Raw genomic sequence first — 18,244 nt, 5'->3', positions numbered from 1 at the left:
GGAAAAGTCATCTGTACCTGAAATCCAATAATTATATCTTTTCAGAGTCCCTGCCCCCCCCGGGGAGCACCCCACACAGCTGCCGGGGGGCTCCCCCACTTCCCGCAGGGAGCTCCGGCTGCGACCCTGTACTGGGAATCACCGCTCTATGAAGAGATGCACAGAGAGGACAGGGCTGCCTCCGTGCTACCTGCAGCTACATATAGCGCGGAATGAGGAGTACAGCTAGTTCGGATTAGGAAGCCTAATCCGAACTAGCTACTCCGTGCCGCGTGTAGCCGCGCGGCACGGGGTTCGAACTGCCGGCATTTAAAAATGGCGCCGGCCGGCTTTATGCAAATGAAGCCCGGGAAATTCAAATCCCGGGCTTCATTTGCAATTGCGGTATGACTACATTACCCTCCTATTTCGAATTAGGAGGGTAGTGTAGACATACCCAAGGGCATCTGCAAAGGACGGGGAATGAGGTGTGTCTGAGACGTCACCCCTCGCTGCTCCCCCCGGGCTTGGGGTGAGGGGCGGCGTTCTCTGCAGGTAGTCGGTAGCATCACACACAGACTGCCTGACGCTGACAGCCAGGAATGAGAGGTCATAAGGGTGCTGGAGAAGGGTGGAGGATGAAGGGGAGAGGCAGGGACAGGACAGATAACAGGCAATAGGGGCCATATGTGCTTGCCACTTATCAGCTGGTTGGGGGGTGGCTGAAATGAGCTGGGCAGGTCTCAGCCTGTCCTGCAATGGGGCATGAACCCACCTCCCAAATCTCCACCGCGGTCGGCACCAGCTGGCCCTCTCTGCTGGCAGGTCTGGCAGGGAGGCTAAGTCCTTTGCCGAGCACAGGAGCTCAAGAGCCCCCTGGGGCCAAACTGAGATTCATCGGTGCTGCGGCTGTTAAACGACAGGACGGTTGGTCCGGCCCTTACATCCGCTCTAAGACTCACCCTCAACACCACAGCAGCGGCCCGGAAAGAAGCAGCCACGTCCTCACCCTAGTCCTGGCTCCGCCCCCTGAAAAAGTGGGCGTGGCCGGAGCATCCTGGCTGATAGCGATAAGTTAAAGTAACCTGGAAGCGACATGGAGGATGGGGCCATTGCAAGCTCCATTTCCTCTTCCCCCAGATCTGGCCCTGAGTCGCTCCATCAAACACGAGCGCCAGGAGCCAAACCAGGGGCGCAGAAGGGAAATGGGGGCAGGAAACAATCAAAGAGCCGGGGGAAGGGAAGACCCTAGGGTCTGGAAAAGGGATGGGAGAGAGCTCCTGAGTCACACAAGGCCTGTGCTATTAACACTGCTCCGGAAGCCCAGCCGCGCTTGTGAACAGCCTCGGTGTGTCATGCTGGTCCCCATGTCCTCTCTGGAGACAGAGGAGAAGGACGCCAGAGATGAGCCCGGAACAGAAAGGTATAAATAACAGCGCGCTGTCTCTCCCGTGGCGCGGCAGAGATAAGCCGCAGCGGGTACATTAGAGAGATTGCCATCTACAAGCCGGCGGATGGTGCCTCGCATTGCAAGGACCCTGGCTCGTCTGTCAGAGCCTGGGGTGGGGGCAGAGGGAAGGAGACGACTTATGTGCCGGCAGCCTGGCAGCGAGAAGGGGAAGGAAGGAGCTGGGATCTAGGACGAAGGGGACGCGCAAAGATCCAAGGAAGGAAGGGGGCCTCCATTTGATCAGGGGCCGCCGAGGAGGAGGTGAAACCCATACAGAGAAAGCACTTTTATCCCCCCCCCCCCCTCCAGCCGCCTTCTCATTGTCTCCCTCCATCTACTGTTTTCATTCGGGCTGTAGCATGATAGTAACTGACAAGATCGTGTCCCCCGTCTAATGACGTGTCAGCCTCACTTGGCTCACTGCCCCGTTCAGGTCCCTGGGATTTGCCTTCCAACTTCCCTTGACCGCACATGGCCATGTGTCCCTTAAGGAATGGAAAAGAAGCCTGTCCCAGTGCAAGTCGCCCTGTGCTTCTGTGTCTTCAGGAGGCCACGAAAAACGTTCTCCCACATCATACTGCTCCCTCCACCCTATCTCCTGGTACTGAGAGAGAGCACTGTACCGCTAAGGGATTCTGGGCTTCTATTTGTATTGATGTGCTTTACTCTAGATCCTAAAGGTCACAGTCCAGATGAGTCTTCTATTATGGGAGGTGTTGTAGTTACAGAAGAAAAGACGTTCCCTACCCCAGATGGCTTACACTCTGAATGGACCGGACCACACAGACAGAGTGCGGGAGAAAGGAACTTTCCTTTTAAATTTCTGTGGAGCTGAGCAGCTGGGAGATTAAATGACTTGACCAAGGTTACGCAGGGAGACTGTGGAAGAATTGTCAGTTGCACCAAGACCTGGAATGCAGCACTTAAATTACACAAAGATCCTTCTCTTCCATCTAGAGGCCTTGTAAGAATCTAACCTGGCTGTGAATTCATGCCACTTTTACAGTGCCTTTCATGCTCGTGGCCCCCAGAGCCCTTTTAAGGGCAGCCGTCATTTCTCACCCCACTGCAGATGCCAGAGTCCGCAACATGGCACCTGATCACCAGTCCAACTTCTCGTGCACATGGCACAACCCGTGAACATAAATAGCTCATCTAAGTGCTTCCCGGTTTTACCCTTCCTGTGTTAGCTCGGTATTCCCATTCCTCCCGTTGGTGCTTCCTCTGCTCAATGTGTGGGGAGCATGGGACTGTACTCCCCCACGCAGTGCACGGCGTGTGCCTATGACATTACAGACACACACGTAGGACACAAGAGTCAGCATGATGGAGATTCCTTGTCTCTTTCCAAAAGAGAAGAAAAACCCACTAACCAGATGTGTGACCTTGGGTAAGTCATTTCATCCCTCTGAGCATCTCTTTCCCTTTCCGCCCTTGATCTACCTTGTCTACTCGGATTGACTCCTGCTGTGTGCTAGCACTCACATGACAGGGCCCTGGTGGACGCTGGGGACCCATAGTCCCGCTGCAATATCATCAGATAACAGCACAGCCCCTTTTAGCTTAAGATCTCAAGCATTCTACGAGCCTCAATTAACGGATTCTTTCCATTTTACCCCTGCCCCACAGAAAGTCAATCACATTGTTCCAGTTTTATAAAAGGGGAAACTGAGGCACAGAGCATCGAACTGACATGCCTGTCAGATGGTATCAGCGGTTGAGTTGAGCATAGAACCATGCGGAGCCCTGACCCCACAACTTCATTGCCGCCACGCCTCGGCCAAGCGATTCCGTTATTTTATCTAGCTCAGAAATCAGAAAAGCTGTGGATCTGCTTGAAAATGAGAATATTTTATGGGGATAATTTTATTAAAATGTTTGCCACAATAGAAATATTGACAGCTAGCTTCAATCAATAGCACAATTTATTGTCCTTCAAGGTGAACATTAAGCCAGCCTACCCATTGGTCAATATTTACCCCTAAGGTCTATAAATCTTTATACTGACTTCAGCAGATGTTGACGGCAACTGATTCTAGATAAGTAAAAGTGAGGCACATGAAACATTGCTTCTTTTGGAGGTGAAATAGTAACTAGTTAATTACAATCCCTACAGTGTTCCAGAACTATCAATTTATGGTTACTTCTGGCAATAAAAATTAACGTTTCAGGAATTTGTGGCTTAAGGTGACACTCTAAACCTAAGAGTCATATATTTGAAATGGCACTTAGACGCTATTGTGATGGCTCCATTATAAATGTGTATAGTAAATAAAATAAACAATGATATCAATAATTAATCTTAAACACACAGGGCCCGATTCACCCCTGTTCAGCCCTGAGGTCATTTACACCAGTACAAAATGCAATCCCCATTCAGTTTGCAGCAGAGTTGTAGCTCTGTTGGTGCTCGGATATTATTATCTACTGATTCAGTAGCATGCTGAACTCTTTCTGCATTGAAATGCAGGAGTAGAGAGGGTGTAGTGAAATGGCAAAGCAAGATCTACTTAGACCTTTGTGCTAATAGCAGTGAGCCAAAACCAGTTTTCCCATCTCACAGATATTTACAAAGTTCAAAATTGTTCTCCTATCTCAAATCTGGACAAAAAAGTCAAAATCTCAAATATATTTAGAACCTAAAAAAATAAATAAAAACAAAACATTTTTATTGGCTTTGGGTCAATCTAAACATTTCATTTTGATCACTTTGAACTGTTTCTATTTAACTGTAATACAACTGTTTCTATCTATTAACCTTAGTAAAACAAAACAATAACTAGCTTAAATTTCCAAATGAAAACCCATTTTGAACTGAAAAACTGAATTTTTTTGTTTCAAAATACCAAAATGAAACATTTTGACAATTTCCAGACATGTTTTCTCGACATTTTTTCAAGCTGGAAAAATGTTGAATCTGGCCCTGCTTTGTGAACATTTTTGTTTTTGATGCATTGATAGTTTTCACTGAACAACTTGAAAAAATCCTTACGAATTCGGTCATACAATTAACATCTTTTAAATAATGTTAAAAAGAACCATTTAAAATCGGCGAGGAGTCCTGAGGCACCTTAGGGTACGTCTAGACTACCGGGATTTGTCGACGGAAGTTTTGTCGACAGTATCTGTCGACAAAACTTCCGTCGACAAAGAGCGTCCAGACACATTGAGTTCTGTCGACAAAGCAAGCTGCTTTGTCGACAGAACCCCGTAGTCTGGACGCAACCCTACAGGCAATAACACCTTCTGTCGACAGAACTCTGTCAACAGAAGGTGTTATGCCTCGTAAAATGAGGTATACCAGCGTCAACAAAACTGCTGAGTTCTGTCAACGTTATGTCGACAGAACTCAGCAGTAGTGTAGACGCTGGTATAGTTTTGTCGACAAAACTCCACTCTTGTCGACAAAACTCGGTAGTCTAGACACACCCTAATAGACTAACTGAAGTGTTGGAGAATGCATCTGACGAAGTAGGTCTTTGCCCACGAAAGCTCATGCTACAACACTTCGGTTAGTCTGTAAGGTGCCACAGACTCCTCGCCGCTTTTGCAGATTCAGACTAACACGGCTACCCCTCTGATACTCGACATTTAAAATCAGTTATTTTTCACTATTTTTTTCTATTTACTTTTTTTTTCACTTAAGTTTAGACAATGAAACTAAACTGGTCAGTTTCAATCATGTTTAATATCAGTTTCACTTCTTGGTTCTCCAGCATTAGCCCAGCATTTTTGTATTTCAGCTTCCAAAATCTGAAGCAGAACTATGAAAAAGGAATTAAACTGCTGGAGAAAGAATGAAGGAAAATAATTTAAAAAAACAATAACTAGAGTCATCAACATTTTTAAAATACACAGAAAGTAATTTGTTTTTAAAATATTTTAATCTCATAAGACAGAGCAAAGAAAAAACCTGTTTTAACCAAAATTTGACAGCTTACTCTTCAAACATGTCATTTTTATGATTTCATGTCAAGTAACATGTTCTTACATGTCTTCATGAATATGATTTCACTAGAAAGCCTATAGAGTTCTCGTTATCTGTCTATATGGCCAGCATATGCAGGTTTCAGTACAATTCTCATCACTGTGGTACATCTGAATGTCTGATTAGACACCTGAACTTTGCAACTGATCATGCTCTGACCCACTGCTATGTGCGTATTTCCAGCTGCACGTCTTGATCTTTCAGAGCAAACAATAAGGAAAGTCTGAAATCCTTCACTGTGTCACAATATACCTCTGTCATGAACAATATCATCCGAGCAGGGAGATAGGCTCAGCTTTTACTGCGGAGCAGAAGCAATAAGCCAGGTTTTGGCATTTCGAGAATGCGAAGGCCCTGCTGAAATCCACCCCAGTTTCAGTGAATGTAGCGAGCCTTTTGTCTTTCCGAGAATTACAAATTTCATGGATCTTTAGATCTGAGGTCCTGCCTTTGTCCCATTTCTAATATCAACTGAGAAACATTTCACACATGCAGTTCCTCCAGAGCCTGACAGATTTAGCACTCAGTCAGTTATCACCAGATATCACACCGCATCCGGCAGTAACTCACGAAAATACAATGTGTCTCCATGGTAGCAGGCTGGATTTAAAGTTGCCAGTATTATAACTTAAGTCCAGTGACTAGCTTAACCATAATATTTCCAAATTCCCCCTCTCATTCTCATCCTCTGGAGAGATACTTAAGGAGCAGGGTAGGGATAGGGGGAAGGATTTGAAGATTAATTTTCAGAAACACAAGGCATTTGATATTCACTGCTTATCCCAAATGCTTTTGTGCGGTTTCTGCCAATCATGGCTCCTCGCTTGGCTGCCTGGAAACAATGATGCTTCCCTGCTTTTCTCTCCCTCCCCCCCACTCAACCACGCCGCCGCTCATACAGTTAATTAAATTGGATTCGGCAGAACTTTCAGGACCAATCTTGCTTCTGGTCCTGGCGGGTGTTGCTTGCTCTCAGCTGGGCAGGACAGGATGAGGGTGGTCAGTGAACGCTACTGCATGGCAAGTGGCCCATGAGAGCCAAAGGCAGATGTAACGGGGGCGTGGAGGCCTGTCTCGTTGCAAGGTACTGGGGGATCTCAGAGCAGTAGTTTCTCTTTATCCTTGGTCAGATTAACTGCTCCTCTCTCTCCCGTGCCAGCTCCAGGTGCAACTCCAGGGGCATTTGAGTCTTTGTCTTTTCTTTGGAAGAGTTGGCAAGAAAAGTACTGTGAGGTCATCCGAGCTCCTTCTGAAACCGGCTGGAGAAGCCCCATCCAGCGTCCTGAGCTGGACTGTGGATCGGCAGAAGCCTGCAATGATTTCCTTCCGGGCTATATAACGAGCCCAGAGCATGTTGGGACAGAACTTTGCGAGTTGTGAGTGGCCATTCCTAGAACATAGGATTGATCACCAAAGCACATCGCTTTGCGTGCGCTGGCTAGCTAATCTCAGAGCCGCCACTGAGGAGCTCCCCATGTTGTTAGACTCCCTAGATTATGTAAGTTCTTTGGGGCAGGGACTCTTTGTGCTCCGGTTGTACAGCGCCTAGCACAACACTAACTCCTCTGCACAGAGTTGCATTTTAGGTATCGTGACACATCACGTGGTTCTCGTGTGGCACTCGGGCTGTTACGGCCACTCCATTGTTCTTCACGCAGCGTGCATTGTGGCGATGCACCACACCTCACGTTGTTCCATGAAGGAGTTCAGAAGTTCAGTCCTCTCGCCGCAGGGACAATCCTCTTAGACTTCTTCCTTTGCAACCGTCCGTTACCTGCCTTCTGATACTTACTGCTACTTTGACTGGGGCCCACTTCTGCTCTCAAGTACACGAGTCTGATTTGTGCTGCTTGCCACGGGAGATGCATCCTGGCAACGGAGGGTGGAGTTTGTAGTGCTTAACATATGCCACATTAAAATGGAGCTCACGGTGCTCTCCTTCCACAGATGGGGAAACTGAGGCCCGGCAGGGGAGGGGCACACTCACCCCAGAAGACCGAAGCACAACTAGAATTAGCATCCAACTGGCTGACGTCACACTGTAGGGCCCTATACACTAGGCCACGCTGTCTCACAGTGCAATCACTGACTGCATGAGACAGACACCAAGGAATGCTCTGACGCCTCCTGTCACTCTTTTCTATTTATTTTATCATCCTGGGGCTGCAAGGGCCGGCCCTCCCCTGCTGTGTGGGTGAGACCCACTGTGTGCCAAAGCCACTTGAACGCTGCCCCAGTGGGTCAGCTTGGCTCATTGTCCTCGCCAGCTCTCTGAAATGCAGCTAAGCGAAGACACCCATTATAAGTCCATTGTGAGGAGTTTTTAACTTAAAAAGCCCTTGAAAGATTCCTGCTGCCACTACTCAAACAAGATCTTTTTTGCTTTTCCTCCCTTCTCCGCTAACAATATTTATGCGCCTTTCTCTTATTGAAATCTATCTGCCATCTGTTCTATTAAACCTGGCTGAGTGGCAGCTCCTATTCCCCGCAAGCCTGCAGCCATCTCTTCTCCAGACAATGAGGTACAAGCCTCGCATTTGCTAGTGTGTCTCCCCGGCCTTCTGGGCTCAAACCTTCACGCTTAAAAGGCAGCGAAAAGCTGTGGATCCCAGAGTGACTGAGGGCTAGTTGGGGATGCTTTTCATTTTTGCTGGTCCACAGTCTTCTTCCCACTCTGCCTACCAGCTTCCAGTCCTCCTCTAGGCTGTGTTAGCATTAGCTTTGGAAGCCCCACAGATACCCACAATTCATGGATCAATGCTTGGAGTTTTTTGTCGTTGGGTGGTGGACTCAGCTCTGTCCTTAATTAGCACCCCTTGTATAGTTAGAATGACACCCACCAGAGAGACCCCCGGCCACAGAACTTGCACAGATGGAGAATCCGTTTCCTGCACGTACAGCAATGGCCACTCCAGCTGCACTGTTCCCAAGGGCGTTCCATTTTTTTTGGCAAAACCTTTTTGTGGTTGGCAATGTTGGCTCCTGAGCCGCAGACAGACACGCGGTCATCTCCACGAAAAAACTGCCTGCAGGCTAGCAGCTAAGGCGCCCACCTAAGAATGTGGGAGAGAGAAGGTCAAACCCCCGTTCCAGGGACACTGTATTTCCACACAGTGCGCAGCTCTACTCCGAGGGACTAGAATCATGGAATCATAGAACCATAGAGATGGAAGAGACCTCAGAAGGTCAAGTCCAGCCCCCTGCTCTAGGCAGGACCAATCCCAACTAAATCAACCCGGCCAGGGCCTTGTCAAGCCGAGACTTAAACACCTCTAGGGATGGAGACTCCACTGCTTCCCTAGGGAACCCATTCCAGTGCTTCACCACCCTCCTAGTGAAATAGTTTTTCCTAATATCCAACTTGGACCTCTCCCACCACAACTTGAGCCCATTGCTCCTTGTTCTGCCATCTGTCACTACTGAGAACAGCCTCTCTCCATCCTCTTTGGAACCTCCCTTCAGGAAGTTGAAGGCTGCTACACGAGGGGTGTATCTACACTGTAACTCGAGCTACGTGAACTGCGTATCTTATTTCGATGCTATTTTGAAAGAGCTTATTTCATCATTTGGTGCTGTCCACACAGTGCCAAATTTTGAAATAAAGCACTATTTTGAAATGTCCCTAACTCCTTGTGGAATGAGGTTTACAGGAACGTCGGAATAGCGAGCCCGAAATAACGGGCTTGCTGTGGAGACACGTTGCAGTGTAGATGTACCCTAGGAGAGCCTCAGCCTGGAACAGCCAATCAGCAGGCAGTTGGGAAAGTCACTTGGGATGCAGGAAAAGATTTGGGTACCTGAACCTACAGCGGATGTATTCCAAGTGCACACCCCCCCTTGCCGGGCTAGTCTGGGGCGGAGTCTCTCTTTCAATGTCATTTTTCACAAACCACATCAAAAGGCCCCGGATTAATCCCAATGCACAACAGGAAAATTGTTTGAGGGAGGAGAAACCAGTTCCCATTCATCTCTCTTCCTCCTCTTACCATGGCTACTGTGGACATACGTTAGTGGAAATACCCCTGAGGATCAAACCTCACAAAAACCAGCTAACAAAGATGAGCTTCTGCTAAGTGAGCACAAGGGGCAACTCCTCTGGCTGGTAGCTGTAGTAGACTCATGTCTTCTGTGGACCAGTCACTAGGGGTAATGCACCAAACATGCAGAACAGGGGTCTGTGATAGATGAGTTAGGTAAAATGCTCAGGAAGAAAACTCAGACCTCGGTGAAGCTCACCAGAGTTCATATGTTAATATATGGAAATAAAAACCTTTAATATGTGTGTAGTGCTGTACAAAGGTTAACTAATTAATCCCCAGAACACCCCCGTGAAGTAGAGAAATGCAATCCCCATTTCACATTTGGGGAAACTGAGGCACAGGGTGAGTTGGTGGTAAGCTCTGCATCAGAACTCAATTGCTTTGAATGCCCATTCCAGTGTACATTCCTCTAGGCCATGTCGCCCCCTAAATGCCAACCTCACCCGACTTAGTTGATAAATTTACTAACATTCACACAAGAACACTCTTGCGGCTTAAGGAGACCAGTTTTTACTGCAGGGTTTTTAGTCTAAAAAACATCCCGTCTCAGGTAAGCAACCCTACCGACTGAACCGTCTGAATCTCCCAGGAGAGACGGCGTAAACAGATATTCAAAGCCCAGCGGAGTGACCATCTTTGAATGAGCCTCCTTAACACCCAAGCAAAGTAACTGCCTCAAGGATGATCCCTTTTATGGCCAGGGTGGATGGAGCAGAGGAGGCGGCAAATCCAGACAGTATTCTCGGAGCACAGGGAAGAGACAGGAAAGCCTCCGAAAAGGCCGGCGTCCAGAATATATGAGACTGAGACTGAGCCTCTGGGGGAACAGCTGGGGCAGCCACACGCCCGATGCAGCAGGGTAGCCAGCATAGCGAAATGCGGACAGGAGCGAGAGGAAGCGAGCGTGTGGTGGGGAAAGCGCTGTTTGGAGGGGGGAGCAGGCCAGGAGCACGCCAGCAGCACAGAGACGAGGGGCAGCAGGCCAGGGGGTTGTTACTGTGAGCACTGCCAGCTGTTTTGGAGTCAGTTGCAGCCAGCTAGACAGGAGGGACTGAACCAGCAATGAGCCATGTGAACACGACTTAGCATCCACCCCAGCGAGGCCTCACAGTCCGGACCCCCCGTCCGCATTCTGACGAGGAGGCAGCTGTTCCGAGCTCCCCACACCTTGGTGGAGGCGTGTGCAGCTCACCCCGGCAGCCTGACTCCCCACCGGGCCAAAGCAACCCCTGTTCAAAATCAAATGTAAAGACCTCCAGGAAAGGGTGGAGCCGAATGGTGTGGCCCAGGCCCATGCAGACCCACGTCAGGGGCTGCTTTTCTTAACAGCATCCACTGAGCCACTCAGCTTCCTTATCAGCCTGCAGACCTGCTGCATTTAGGGCTGGTCCTGCTTTGGGCAGGGGGCTGGACTCGGTGACCCCTGAGGTCTCTGCCGGCCCTGGGGTTCTAGGATCTACCGGCCCTGCTCCTCATCTGTGCCCAGCATGAGATCTGGTCTGCTGATACCCAGCACAGGGGAGGTGGTGTGAAAGCTTCTTCGTTTTGCACAAGCAGCAGATGGGATCTTTTCCTAGTGCTTAAGACATCACAGGAAGAGCGAGGCCATCTGCCCCAGCAGCCTCTGCCTGGACCGCACTTTGGCTGATCCACGCAACGTTACGGTTCATGTAGGAACCAGAGGAACACGAGGGTCTCACATGAGAACTCACAGATCCGAACGGCCACACTGGGTCAGTCCATCGGTCCGTCCAGCCCAGTGTCCTGTCTGCCGACAGTGGCCAATATCAGGGGCCCCAGAGGGAGCGAACAGAACAGGGACTCATGAAGTGATCCATCTGTCACTCATTACCAGCTTCTGGCAAACAGAGGGTAGGGACACCCTCCCTGCCCATCCTGCATGAATTTATCTAGCTCTTTTTTGAACCCTGTTATAGACTTGACCTTCAGAACATCCTCTGGCAAGGAGTTCCACAGGTTGACTCTGCCCTGCAGATGACTGTATCAGAGTGTTATAAATGATATCAAGTACCCCCTCATAATACGACAAAGAACACGGCAACAGAGAATCAAGTTAAATTATCTGAGCGACCGTCTGTGACTATCCCTGTGCTGATGTGAAAGTAGTGGTCCCTCCTGCACCCCCCCACAGCACAATGACTTTAGTTTCAATCATTTTACTTTGCTGGGTGGGTGCCAGCACTCCGGTGAAAAGTGGCATCCTTCCCCACTAAACGAGCTGAGGTGGTTTTGTTTGGTTAAGTTTCATTGCTATCCTCAGCCACGTTATGGAGGGAATACCACCAAACCATACAACTTTGGTGGGCTTCAGAAAGCGGGCTAGCAAATGGAAATCAAGGCACAGAGTGCACCCGAAGCAGAAAGGGCTGATCTCACAAGAGGGGTACTGGTTCCTCGGCAGAGCCCAGCGCGCACAATTTATACCCCCGCCGCAGTTACCAAGCGGTGGAAGCAGCAGCATACCGGGCAGATGCCAGCGCCCAGTTTGCTCCTCCCTCGCAGGCCGTGGTGTGTGTTGCCCGGCTAGGAGCGTGCAAGCCGCTTGCTCTCACCAGCACGACCAGGGGCAGCCTGGTGCCTGCTCCAGCGGGCAGGGCTGAGGGCGGCACAGCCACAGCAGAGGAGCTGCCCAAGGTGGGTGCTGGCTCCTGCAAGCAGCATCCCGTCATTCTGCTGACGTCCCCGCTGCTGGCGCGTGCGGGGCACGGTGGGTCTTCTACAGCTCCAGGCCCAAGGCCGTGATCCGGGAGGAACTTTCCCACTGAGTCGCTCCGGTTCACTGGCAACGTGAACTCGCCTGCGGCAACCAAGAGCGGGATTCCTGCGGAGCGCTGCGACCTGACCGACCCCACCCTGCCGCATGCTCTTCAAGAGGCACCGCTGATGAAAAGCAGCATGGCGCCGTAGTGATGTTCGCTCCCGTGCCTCGCTGGGCGACTCCAAACCCTCCCTTCTCTCTCTCCTGGCGCGAGGGGAGAAAGCCAGACCGCGGCTAGACTTCTGCCAGCAGAAGGTTCCTTGTTTGTTTTTCTTTCCTTCGCTTTTTTTGCTTTCTTGCTCCCCTCCCCACCCCCGGCATCACTGCCCTTTTTTCTGTTCTCGGCTGCCTGCAAGGTGAGAGAGGACAGCGTCGCCGAAATGAAAGATTCGCCCACATGCCCTCTCCCGGCAGCGGCCCTAATCCATTTTTCATGGCCCCTCGCAGTGACAAAAGCCGCTGCTTCTCTCTTGTAAGCGTGTGCCGTGCAATAAGTCAAAGCCGAGGTGCATTTCCCCCCTGGGTGCCGAAGCTGCGCCTTTTGATTTAATTTGTCCGGTTGCCTGGCTCGCAGCCTTTGCCGGTGAGCGTCTCGGGCAAGCCAGGCAGGCGGGGGCCCGTGCCGGCAGAGGGGGGCGTCTGCAGATGGGGTTCGGTGGCAAATGTTTAGTGCTAGGACGTGGCTGGAGAGGGACCACTGTGCCTGCTGCCAAGTGCTCAGGCAAACACACGCATCCTGGGCTGGGAGGGGAGATCTCCAGCACTAGACTAAACCCTCAACTTCCCCTCCTTGCGCCAGTCGGCTTAGGAACAGCCGCTTGCCACGCCACGCCACGCCACGCCACGCCACGCCACGCCACGCCACGCCATGCCACGCCACGCCGCCGGGATCCCCTGCAGCCAGGGGCGCAAGGGGGCTTTGGGGAATCAAACTAGCTTGGGTGCGTGGGGCCTAGCCTTGGCGGGAGATTCCCGGCGCGTGGCAATGAGCGCTACGTAATTGCCCAGGAGGGAGAACGTATCCCAGCCTCCGCGCCCCGTGCCCTGACCCGTCTGGCGCCTGGGTGGGGTGACATGCACTGGCTGAGGTGAGAGGGCTGGAATAGAGCAGCGGAGGGGGCGGCTGCAGAGAGAGGGAAGCCTGGGCCAGCGGGGACGGGGGCTCTTATCAGGCAGTCAAGGGCTGAGGCGCACCGGCCTCGCGCATGTGTGGAATAAAACTCAGCAAATGGACGGGTGGCAGATGATGGAACGAGGAGCAATGGGCTCAAGGTGCAGTGGGGAGGTCTAGGTTGGAGATTAGGCAAAACTATTTCCCTAGGCGGGTGGGGAAGCGCTGGGATGGGTTCCCTAGGGAGGGGGTGGAATCTCCATCTCTGGAGGTTTTTAAGTCCCAGCTGGGCGTAGCCCTGCTGGGATGATTGAATTGGGTTGGTCCTGCCTTGGGCAGGGGCTGGATTCGATGACTCCTGAGGTCTCTTCCAACCCGAGGATTCTACGGTTCTTCCATTTGCAATCTCCAAGCCAACCCCCCTCAGCCAGACAGACCAGAAAACATTCCAGGGGCTTGGGGCTGATTTTATGAACAGCTACAATTTGGGGTGGGGGTCGGTTAGACTCATGAGATGTTTGAACTCTGAGCTTTTCCCTAAGCGCTTTCCCTCTGACTCGCCACATGCCTGGGCCCTGCGAAGCTCCGTCAAACCTGCATTTTAGGTGAATTAAAAAAAAAATATCCCCAGGATGGAAGCAAGTGGCACTGGAGAAAGCTCCCTTCCCCCTGAAGCACCGAGCTTTGGCTGAATCCAGCCGTACAAGGACGTGAGAAACTTCCAACTCCTTGTGAGTGTCCTTCCGGCCGCCAAACACAAGCTCAAATTCCCAGCGCCAGGTGGGTGTGAAACCTTTCTCAGCTGTGGGATATTGTGTCTGCAAACAAGACTCCAGGTTTCAGACTGGAGACCAGCGCAGAGGGCCAAGGATGCTGGACAGGCCTAGAATATAGTGCACAGGCAACGTGGAATATTTAATAGACCTTCCTTAAACCTTTAAGTGACTGGTAATTACAGCCAACGGAAATCTCTTCAGGGGCTTAGGGAGGGAGAGCAAGAGACTCTGCAAGGGAGGGATGGAGACAGGGCAGACAGGGAGGGGAGGAGGAAGGAAAAGAGAATGAATTAAAGGAGAAGAGGAGAGAGAGAGGAAAAGAGGGGGGATGGTGAAAGATGGGGGAGAGGAAGACAGTTCGTGGCTGGAAGCCGAGGGAGCAGCACATGGTGTCTTTCAAAAGTGCTTAGCTCTAGGAGTCCTGGGCTGTCGGCTTTATTTAGTCACAATGCACTTTGTGAGCAGGCTCCGTGAGTCGGCAAAGGGAGGAGCAGGCGACCCGGCTGTGAGAGGAAGGTATTGAGGCCTACCCAGAATATGTCAAATGAGCACCAGTTTAATTGTAAGTGTAAAGGAAAGGCAGCATTGTGAGATACAGGAGATGTAAAATAAAAGCAAAATAAGATTGGATAACCAACAATAACCCCGCTTTTAGGGAAGTAAGTAACTCAGACAGCAGTATGCAACAAAGTGCTGATTACCCCAAATGGAGCCGACGAAAGTTTTTGTAAGGGCAAAATGAGACAACAAAAATCGAATGTCAGCAATTGTCAGGCGAGTGGAGGATACCAAAATACTGAAATAGGGTATATAAGGTTGGATGGAACAAACCAAGAGCGGATGGGTTGCAAATCCAAAAAGCTAGGTCTGATCAACCAGAGCTCCCTCCCTGGAGCTAAATCTCGCTGCCGCACATAAGCTCCGAAAGGGGAACAACACCGGTTGTAAGTTGCAACGAAAAATCCAAAAAAAAAAAAAAAAAAAAAAGGAAAAACAAAGAAAAGAATATCTCCTGAATCTACGCAATGCTTCTGTCTTTCTTAACGTGAGTATTATATATTTGTTAACTCCATAAATTGTTTAAAGGTAAATCAGGAGGGTATATCTTTAGAAGAAGTTATTATTTCTTGTTTTTTTAACTGTACAGTTTTTCTACTTTTTATTTGTATATTACACGGTCTGAAAAGAATCAAAGATAGTGAATTGATTTAAATGAAAAATTAATTATAAAGTAAATAGAAAAAATAAAAAATCTTTGTTTGACCCTAAAAAGAAGCATTCCTCTGTCTGTGGTTTCAAATCCTTTAAAGAACCAAACCCGGTTATCGAAACCAGCCTGAGAGCAGAGGCTGAGACTATAGGACCTAGCCTCAGACGCAGGCCTGAGTCACTCCTGGTCCCCCACTGCTTCTGTACCTTGCCTCCCTGCACATGAATAATCCAATCAAAGGGCAAAGGGGAGGCTGGGGAGACATAAGTCACACACATGACTAGCAACTGAACATTAGAGAGCCCACAAAGTTCCTTGCCAGCCATAGGCAGCGATCTCTTCCTCCCAGCAGAATGCAGCTCCCTCTGGGGCGGAACGCTGCTGCTGTCCAACAGCGCCCAGCAACGCCTTGTTTGAAAAGTCTGGTCACAAGCAGCGAGCCTGCTGGAAGGCACTTTGGGGCTCCTGCAGCACCTGTGGCTGGCCAGGGCGGCTAAGGGAGTCCTGCATCTCTGACAATGACGAGCTTGAAGAATCAGTGTTACGCCCAGTCACTGCTACCCCCGAAGTAGCCGTACTGCCCAGGACGCTTCTGCGCTTCCATCATTTAACCCCCGGGGGCCTCTCTGCGGCCCTGCCTGCATCATACCCTGCAGTGAGAAGCATCATGCCCCTCGGCACGGTAGCGCAAGACCATGCTGGGGTACGGACTCGGTCCTGCCTCAGGACTTGGTGCGTCTCCTACTGAGTCACCCCCGCTATCCCACCCGGCACCTCAAAACTAGCCCAGGCCCACCCTGGCTTAGCTGGGCAAGCTGACGGTACTGAGCACCCCTTGCTTGAGAGGCAGCGGGACGTTCTCCCGGGAGCACGACTGTGCCAACCAGCCCTTCCGTGCTGCGAACTTCCCTGCAGCAGTGCCCTGAGTGCGCCGCGAGGCTCCTCGCAGGGTGGAACTCCACACCCAGCGCCCGGGTTGCCATTTCCCCCTTTCCAGGCCTGTGAGGATTTTGTCAGCTGCTCAGAGGGGAGGCTGCTCAGAGGGATGGATATTTTTATTCCACTCCCCCCTCCAGGGGCTGGGGAATTCAGAAGCGGTAACTAAATGGTAGCAGCACATCTCGGTTCTGCGCTTTCGCCTGCGGGATATATCCAGCTCGTCAAATTAGGAATTTGTTACATGATGCCTGTCAGAAATAAATGAGAAGAAGTGAGGGAGCAGGGGGAGCTGATAGAGAGCCAAGGCAAGGGCTGATTAGAGATAAATTTCCAATTTTTCATAAGACGGGGAACAAGTGTTAAAATAAAGCGAGGTGGCAAAGCCCTGATGAAGGGCCCACGCGGTGACTCGCCGTGCCTCGGGGGGCGGCGGGGACCGATGTGTGCGCCATGCCGCCTCCCCCTTCTCCATGCCCACTCCTGGGGGGGCAGTAAAGGAGGAGGGGGGGCTACTTAAGTACCATGTGGCAGCCTGGAATTGACGGGCAGAAGGTGGCAACCTTAATGCGACTCTGAGCTTCCTGGGATGCAACCTCCCCTCTAATCTGCATCACTCTCTGCCCTCCGAATTCGACCAGCCTAAGCCCCATGGCGGAGCCCTCTGGGGGTCTGGGCTGCTTGCTGGCGCCTCTCTCTGCCCCGTGGAGAACTCATCTCCATTCCGGTGGGGACAAGCAAGTGACGACGGAGTCGGGGCTGGTCCTGCTTTGGGCAAGGGGCCGAACTTGATGCCTCCTGAGGTCTCCGCCCGCCCTGGGATTCTAGGATCCGACTTCAAACAGGGGCTGAGCATCGTCCCTGCTCCATCGCGTTCAGCCCGTCTCGATGTGTTCAGACACGCTATTTTCCAGCCCAGCGGCCTCGCCCTGCCCCACGTGCTGGATGGCTGCTGATGTCTCCGTTTCCGGAGGCTCGCTTGGCGTATTGCTGCTCACTGAGGGTATGTCTACACGACAGCGTTAGTTTGAAATATCTCACTTCGAAATAACGCGTCTACACACAAAATGCATTTAGAAATAGCTTTTTGCTCTTTCGAAATAGCACGTCCACACTGATTGGACGCTGAATCGCATTTAAGGCCAGATGGAACTGGTTCTGGCAGGGCATCAGGTCAGACGTTACCTTATGGCCAGGGCGACCAGCAGGGCACCCTGGAAAGGGCTGGACCCCCCTATTTCGAAATAAGCATCTATGCAGCGCTTATTTCGAAATAGCAATTTCGAAATTGGCGCTATTCCTCATGGAATGAGGTTTGTCAATTTCGAAATAAACTCTCCACTATTTCGAATTAATTTCAAAATAGCAGTTGGCTTGTGTAGATGCTAGGAAAGTTATTTAGAAATAACTTTGCTGTGTAGACAGACCCTGACAGCAGCCTGGGGATGAGGAAGGAAGGGACGAGGGTTGGGGCTGGCTGCCAGCACTGAGGAGCAGACCTGGAGGATGGTGATGAGAGGGTGGGTAAGGGCTGCAGGTCCGGATAGAGTGCAACACCAGACCAGCTGCCCGCACGGCTGTACTGGGGGACCTGCATGCCGGGATGGGAAGGAGCTAGCCAGGGGAACTGGGGGCCGTTGGCAGAGCTACGCCGGGGAGCCCGGTCTGGCTGGCTTTTACTGAAGATAGCCACCTCCCCGTTTTGTGGGCCTGGCCTTTGAGAGCCCACCACGTTCACAGACCTTCGCTTCTCCCACTCCCCCCCTTCCCCATCCATGTCTCGATCTCGCATTCAGACCCCAGAGAAGCGGCGAGACAGGCATGTCGCCGCGCCGGTCTTCCAAAGCAAACACTCTCAAGAAATGAAAAACAGGCCGACTGGAGACCCCGCCGGGCCTCGCGCCTTCCCCTGATGGCAGCCGCGTCGCGCCAGGCGCCAGCTCCACTGCTCCCGAGGTGGGCAGAGGTGTGTGCG

General features: G+C 51.1%; 1 protein-coding gene and 1 long non-coding RNA gene across 5 annotated transcripts in view; one reads left to right on the top strand and one right to left on the bottom strand.

The window, feature by feature from the left end:
* The window catches only part of LOC142824444 (neurotrimin), a 509,679-nt gene that overhangs the window by 52,373 nt on the left and 439,062 nt on the right, over nt 1-18,244 (bottom strand). The gene's annotated exons all lie outside the window — the stretch shown is intronic.
* The window catches only part of LOC142824445 (uncharacterized), a 29,444-nt gene continuing 26,040 nt past the window's right edge, over nt 14,841-18,244 (top strand). Inside the window, exon 1 of the long non-coding RNA XR_012899318.1 lies at nt 14,841-15,168. This is a non-coding gene — a long non-coding RNA (uncharacterized LOC142824445). The remainder of the gene's footprint in view (nt 15,169-18,244) is intronic.

This window comes from Pelodiscus sinensis, unplaced genomic scaffold (assembly GCF_049634645.1).
Source record: "Pelodiscus sinensis isolate JC-2024 unplaced genomic scaffold, ASM4963464v1 ctg35, whole genome shotgun sequence".
Taxonomy (NCBI): domain Eukaryota; kingdom Metazoa; phylum Chordata; order Testudines; family Trionychidae; genus Pelodiscus; species Pelodiscus sinensis.
Note: the sequence above shows the minus strand (reverse complement) of the source record. Positions and strands in the feature narration are given on the sequence as shown.